This window comes from Atta cephalotes, assembly GCF_000143395.1.
Source record: "Atta cephalotes unplaced genomic scaffold scaffold00019, whole genome shotgun sequence".
NCBI classification, from domain to species: Eukaryota; Metazoa; Arthropoda; class Insecta; order Hymenoptera; family Formicidae; genus Atta; species Atta cephalotes.
The window spans coordinates 1596559-1604585 of NW_012130083.1; the positions used below are offsets into that span (position 1 = coordinate 1596559).

General features: G+C 29.8%; 1 long non-coding RNA gene across 1 annotated transcript; it reads left to right on the top strand.

Annotated features, from left to right (window-relative positions):
* Positions 1 to 7509: 7509 nt before the first annotated feature.
* Positions 7510 to 8027, top strand: LOC105619008. Its single transcript, XR_001046489.1, has 2 exons — positions 7510 to 7618; positions 7692 to 8027. It is a non-coding gene; the product is annotated as an uncharacterized LOC105619008 (long non-coding RNA).

Here is an 8027-nt window from a genome sequence, read left to right on the forward strand (position 1 = left end):
AAATCAACATATCAGAGTGGCCTTACTGATTAGTTATGTAGTTAGGTTTAAGTGGTCTAACGAATNTGATATCNCTGTCTATATTTATATATATTTTTTGTGTGCCATGGCTCTAATTTATCGATTATGACACATGTCCATCACGCACGACGATTATCGCGTTCCTACGAATGGTACATAGAATTTTGATTATCAAGTTTTTTCTATTAAAGCAATTTCATGCAGCGAAGGAAAACTAGTTTTTTATCCACACTTCATCACAATCAAAACAACGCAAACAGGACACTCAATACTGTTGAATGTGTTGTAGTTTTTGTTCGTCTGTTTTTAGAATTTTGAATGTCATGTTTTTCTTTTGTAATGTTGGAATTTTGTTTGAATATGCTTGACGTCATTTTCGCTTGCATGCATGATAACAATTTCTTATTAGCGTGTCTGAAAGAATACGGAATATATTCATGTCTTGTAAAATAATTATCGTTGTCATAAAAGAACATAATTGGCTATACAAATGGCAAAACAGGTGTATCATTATTCATTGTCAATTTTTAATAAATCGTTATTCACCGACGCAGTATAAATATTACTACATGCGATGAAATATTTATAGTGCAAACAGCAGCGCCAGATTGCAATATGAAAATATCAATTGTGTTCTTGGTTTTGATGATAGTAGTGTGTGCAATGTCCCAGGGACCTGTAAGTCTTAATTTAAACAATCGTATATCGATAAATTTCTGAAAAATAACGAAGTTCTACTCTGTGTGAAGGAATTCTTTCGGATTTATTTAAGGCGTGGATCTCGTAGACGCACGACAACAACAACGACAACATCATCTATATCGTCTACAACGCCATCAAAGTTTATCGAGGCCACAGTAGTGTAATAACCAGGGATAAATTGAATGCTATCTAGTCATGAAATAGAAAAATTGTATTTTTAGAAGTGACAGAACTGTTGTCTAGTTTTTTAGTCATTCGGTAATGTATCCCTTCTCACTTCTCCTAGTAGCTATACAAAAAAATTAGCTAAAGAGATAAAAAATTAAATTAATAGTAGTCTATTCTAAACACAGCGAATGCAAATAAATAGCAAATAAAAAAATAAAACAAAACATTAATTTTGTCATATTTTTCTCCATCTAATCCCAAGATAGTTTTATAATTGAGCATGCTGTATCAGGAGTATTTAACCTCAAGATAGTTTTTATTAATTAAAATTTCTATACCTTTATTACCTATTTTTAGTGTATTCTTAAGATACGAATGGATATTTTCTATTCTTAAAAATCTTGTATGTATTAGGATATAATTATTCATTATATTATTTTAAAATTAATATATTAGGTCTGCAAATAAATTTTTTTTTATAGAAAATTGACATTTATTTAAAAAACCAAAGTACATGTTATTCTTGAAAATAATCTCCAACACTTTTGATACATTTTTGCCATCTCTCGAACAGCTGGCAAATCCCTGCTCAGAAGAACGATGATGATTTTGATTCAATAAATTCGGTTATGGAATTTTCGACCTCTTAGGCTGTTTGAAAGTGCGTATCAACGAGATGGTGCTGCAGAGAACGAAAGAGATGGAAATCTATAGGGGTCATATTTGGAGAATCAGCCATAGAGAATTTCCCAAATCAAAATATAAATTAAAATATAGATTCTTTGGTTACTATCGTTGAGCTGTGCGTTATCGTGCAGCAGTATCGCTTGATGAGTTTCCTGGCCGGTATAAGATCGTTTCCGTCCGATTTCGTCACTTAAACGCATCAATTGTTGTTGATAACGCTCGGACATTACAGTTTCCTTCAATTTTAGCAATTCAAAATATAGTACACCTTTCACATCCCACTAAATGCAACAATACTTTTTTGAGTGAATATTTGGTTTTGCAATTGGCGTTGACGGTTCTCCAGGATAAACCCATGATTTTTTTCTTTTAGGGTTCTCGTATAGAATTCACTTCTCATTACCAGTTACGATTTTAAACAAAAAAATCCTTCTGCTTAAATCTTAACAACAGGCAAACTGCTGTGTCGTTTTGTTTTGTTTTCTGGGCTGAACACGTGCGGGACTCAATGACCAGCCTTCTTCCCAGCTTCTGCAATCAATGGGAAATCATTTGTTGTAATATTCAATTGTTCAGCAAACTCCTTTTGTGTTTGTCAAGAATTTTCTTGCAACAGCTGATTCAATTTCTCGTCTTCAACTTTTTTTGATACTCCCGAATGATATTGATCGGAAAGATCGAAATTATCTGTCCGAAACTTTTTGTACCATCTTTTGAACGTACTTTCAGACAGAAACGAGATCGTATTAATAAATATACATGTATTATTTTGTTTTTAACATCCAAAATAAAAGATAAAAACATTTTATTATGAAATTTCGGAGAAACTATTACATTGCTTCAAAGCAAATAGACTTTCAGATTAAAAGTCTCTACTGCCCAATGTATTGTATATAAACCACGCATTACGTTTCTATTGTGATTAGCCAATTTGCTTACGTGTTACTGCCTTATGTTTTTGTGTCATAGATTTTAATACTTGATCTACAATGGAAAGTAGCAGTGGATTAAGGAGTAGTGGATTAAGGCATAGAAATCGATCGATCATAGTTGATTATCCTCTTCATCAATTATGATTGATTGATTTCTACGCCTACTCTTTAATTCACTATTGCTACTGTTCGTTGTAGACGAGACTTAAGGGCTATATAAAATATAAACAGTAAGGAAATCAGTATATTGGATGGCTACTGATACTTATGGTTTAACAAAAATGATTGGTCTCGAAAATGATTGGCTAATTCGCTTATTGCTTACATTTTACTGCTTAAGTTTTTTGTGTGCCATGCTCTAATTTATCATTATGACACATTATCCCTAGTCACGTACGACGATTATCGCGTTCCTACGTAAGGTACATAGAGTTTCGATTATCAAGTTTTTTTCTATTAAGGTATAATTTCATGCAGCGAAAGAAAGCTGGCTTTTTATCCACGCTTAAATCAAAACAATGCAAACAGGGCCCTCGATATTGTTGAATGCTTGATTAGTCTTTGCTCGTCTTTTTTTAGAATTTTGAATGTCATGTTTTTTTTTCTATTACACCGGAATTCGTTTGAATATGCTTATCGGACGTCACTTTCGCCTGCATACATAATAACAATCTCTTATCAGCGACATATGCTTGGAAGAATGCAAAACATATCCATGTTTTGTAAAATAATTATTTTTATTATAAAGGAACCTAATTGACAATGAGCTACACAAATGGCAAAACAGACGTGTGACCATTATTCATTGTCAATTTTTACCAAATAGATCGTTATTCACCATATAAATATTGCTACGACATGATGCGATGTAAACATTTACATTGCAAGCAGTAGCAGCGCAAGATTGCAATATAAGACTATCAGTGATGTTCTTGGTCTTGATGATAGTAATGTGTGCAATGTTCCAGGGATCTGTAAGTTTTAATTTAAACATGATCATTTATCACTAAATTTCTGAAAAATAACGAAATCCTACTCTGTATGAAGAAATCTATTCCTCATCATGATGGACATCATGAACATTATGGATGTCATGGACATTCTGAACGTAGAAGAAGCACAACAGAAAGAGTAACAACAACGTCGATACCAGACATCAATTTCACTACTGCAGCGGGATAAATTGAATCTTATGCCTATCTAGTCATGAAATAGAAAAATTGTGTCTTACATAACTGTTGTCTAGTTTTTTAGTCAGTTGTTGATCGGTAATGTAACGCTTTTCCTCACTTCTCCTAGTAGCTATACAAAAAAAATTAAAGCTAGGGGTAAAAAATTAATTAGTAAGTAGTCTATCCTAGACTGGACACATCGACTAAACAGCAAATAAAAATAAAAAAAATAAAATAAAACATTTATCTTCTTTATTGCCATTTTTCTTCTCCATCTAATCCCAAGACAGTTTTATAATTGAGAATTCTGTATCAAGAATATCTAATCTCTAGATAATTTTTATTAATCGGAATTTCTATGCACTTATTATTATTATTATTATTATTACCATTTTTTAATTGTATTCTTCTTAAGAGATGAATGAATATATTTTTAAAAATCTTGTGCACTATTTAATCACAATAAACGCAAAAATTTAAATTATCTGGAAAATTCTTTTACATCTAGTAGAACTTGAATCTAACTCTTGACTTTTGAATTGATCATCTCACTATTGCGGACCGCCACTGTTACATTATTGATACATATCTATATATGTTACTTAGCACGGTTATATAATTTTCCAAAAATATTATTTAATTATACAAAAGAAAGCACAATTTTATAAATTATATTTTTATATACTCTTATTGTTTAATTAAAATTAAAAGCTACAGTTATTTTTACTATTTACATAATCACAAACTATAAAATTTTTCTTTTTTTCGTTTTAATAAACTTTTTAAATAACATATTTATTAAAAATAATATCTATTTAATCAGTACCTACAACCTATACAATACACTTTGGCTAGCTCTGAAATACTTTTTAGATAATCTTTTTGTAATATAAATATCTGTAATGAAATGGTGCAATATATGGTATATACCCAATATAGTAGCTAGATATTTTAAACACTGTAAAGTTGAAATTAACAGAATAACAATCCCGTTTTATATATATGAAGTAAATATAATAACAAAAATTAAGAAAGTAAAAAGTTAATTTTATATTATAGTAGTTATAATTGTAATTAATAAAAAGTTAGTATTAAATATTATAACTATATAGAAAATGAGAACACAAAATAATATTTGCCAAAGCAAATTGAATGATATTTTCATTCACGTGTTTTTTCTTTTTTTATTATTTTTACAATAATAACCGACAATTAGTTCATAATAGTGTTAAAAACAATTTAATGTATCATGTTTTTTTCCTTTCTTTTCTTCTTTTCGAATATAACTATTGGCGCTGCGAGTTAACCAGTTTGATCAGCGAGTTTGATCAGTTTATCTAGAGATGAAGAAGGTTTCTAAATAACGTTATTAAAAGTTAACAATTTTATAAAAGTGAAGAATTCAAATATATCACATTTCGAACAATTTACCATTTGTTGTTTATTGTTTTTGTCAGATTCTTTCATAATAAAACCGCCTGTCTAGTATCTGGCTAATAATTAAAATGTAAAACTTACATCTTAATATATTAATCAATTGCGCTAGATAGATCTTTTTTTATAAAATAAAATGACAATTTGGATATTGTCCATTGACTAATTTAAAATTGCTAGTGACTGTAGCTAGATTATATATTTTATATATACTAACGCTTTTTGTTATCACTTTGACAGTGTTTAGGTTACTTTTTTGTAGTGATTAGGTAACAATTACATCACAAAAACTGATTATGAATATTAGCAATTAGTAACTCTCCATTGACAAGTCAGAAAACGTACTAACTTTAATCAGTACTAGCTCTTGAATCAAATCAACTGGATTCATTTCTACACATAATATAAATAAAGAATATAAATCATATTAACATAATATACATTTTTTTGATCACATATTATCAATTGATACGCAAATATTGGAATTGACAATAAAAATCTGTTATCTTTTTTGATGCATGTTTTGCCATAATTGCTAACTATTTGTACAATTTTTGTAATTTAGCTGCGTGCAATATATTTTACTTTCGTTTTATAATCTTAATGACACTATTGCTGTTTTCTGATGAACTATTTTTAATCGTCAGACATTTGTTATAAAGAAACTAAAAGAAATTTAAATGTTATAATACTAAAACATATTTTGTTATTTCTATATGACGTTTTATTTAGAGCTATTTTTATTTCTAAAAAAAGTAAAACAGAATATATTAGAATACAATTATTCTATTGTAGTTTGGCTAAAGTTGAGAGCATATCTTTTCTTAGAAAACATCGTTCAGAAGTTTGGGAATCACTTTGTGTTAAGAGGATATTAATTATTTTTCATGAGGAATAAATGAGACAAATAAATTGGATGTTTCTCTGATATTGCAGAATAATTGATATAAAAACACGTGTTGTTAATTAATAACAAGAGAACTAGATTTTGTCTACTGTATCTTGCATAATTTATCTCTTGCGTAATTTCTACATCAAATGGGATAAAATTCAATGTGTGTTCCACAATCAACAGAAATACACTCTCATCTAATGAAGCTTTTCCGCGATTATTTAAAGACCGAGTCGTCAGTCGATTTACATGTAAATAGAATTCATTTTAACGGTAGTATCTCATTGTCAATCGCTGGTACTAGACGGATCTGACGCAAGCTGTGATATAACGTTAAATTAGTTGCACTGTAGCGATAGGAAAATACGCGTTGCTTTTGCAAATCATGATTTAATGTTGCTTGTATTTATGCATCAAAATTATATATCTAATCTCCTATATTAATTAGGATATAATTATCCATTATATTATTTTAAAATTAATATATATTAGGATACTTAAAATTATATTTGCGATAGAGAATACAAACGAAAAAAACGAATTTTATGTGAGAAGATGTATTATTTCATTTCTAACATCCAAAATTACATAAAAACATTTTATTATGAAATTTTGTTCGAAACTCTATTATTTCAAAGTAAATAATCTCTCAGATTAAAAGCGGATCTTAATTAAATCATATCACATGAGTTTCCATAATGTAATTTAAAAAAAAACTTTTTCAAAAAATTATAGGCATGTTTTATAGCGTGTTTTCCATTTGATATTTTTTACAAACGTTTAAAAGTTTGGTTGAAATTATCGTTTTCTTCTGTTTATGACACGATTTATAGAAGCCGTCTATGTCACTTTGTTCACGCATTGAGGTTACCTACTCCCGCGCGCGCCGTTCGTGCTACGCATTGAAGCCATTTGTTCTACGCGCATCTATTTTTCTATGTTGTTCGTGCTGCAATTTCGTTTCACATGAACTCATTTCGGCGATTGTATCGCGAAAAGCAGAGCTGACAGTATAAGGGCTATGGCACACAAAAAATTTAAGCAGTAAGGAAGTCATGTTGAATGCTACTGATGCTTACAGTTTAACGGTCTCTAAAATGAAATGGTTAATTATACTGCTTACATCTTACTGCTTAAGCTTTTGCCTAATTTGTCGATTATGATATGTGTTCTTCACAGTCACACGCACAATGGTTATCGCGTTGCTACATACGTATGGTACGTAGAATTTTGATTATCATTTTTTTATTAACACCGGAATTTATTTGAATATGTTTGTCGGACATTATTTCCGCATGATAACAATCTCTCATCAACAACATATGCCTGAAAGACCGCGGCATACCCATTTTGAAAAATAATTATTTTTGTAATAAAGGAACATAATTGACAATGGGTACAAATGATAAAAAAATACGTGTACCATTATTTATTGTCAAGCCTTAACAAATAGATCGTTATTCTACCGAGGCAGTATAAATATTGCTACGATGTGACGATAGGTGACATTTACAGTGCAACCATTAGCAATATAAGAATAGTACAATATGAGAATATCAATGATGTTCTTGGTCTTGATGACAGTAGTGTGTGCAATGTTCCAGGGATCTGTAAGTCTTAATTTAAATATAATTGTTTATCGATAAATTTCTGAAAAATAACGAAGTTGTACTCTGTACGAAGGAATCTCTTCCTTGTGGAAGAGGTGGACGTAGACGAACCACAACAACAACAACAACAACAGCAGCAACATCATAGGTTTTGGCCCAAGCACAATATATCTGGAATAAATTAAATCTTATGTCTGTTTAATCATAGAATAGGAAAGTTGTGTCTCACATAGCTATTGTCTAGTTCTTTAGTTAATTGTTATTGGTAATGTAACGCTCACTTTATCTAATAGTATCTATACCAAAAAATTAGCTAAAGGACAAAAAATGAAATTAATAGTAATCCACTCTAGACTGAACACAGCGAATGCAAATAAAAATAGCAAATAAAAAATAAGATAAAATAAAA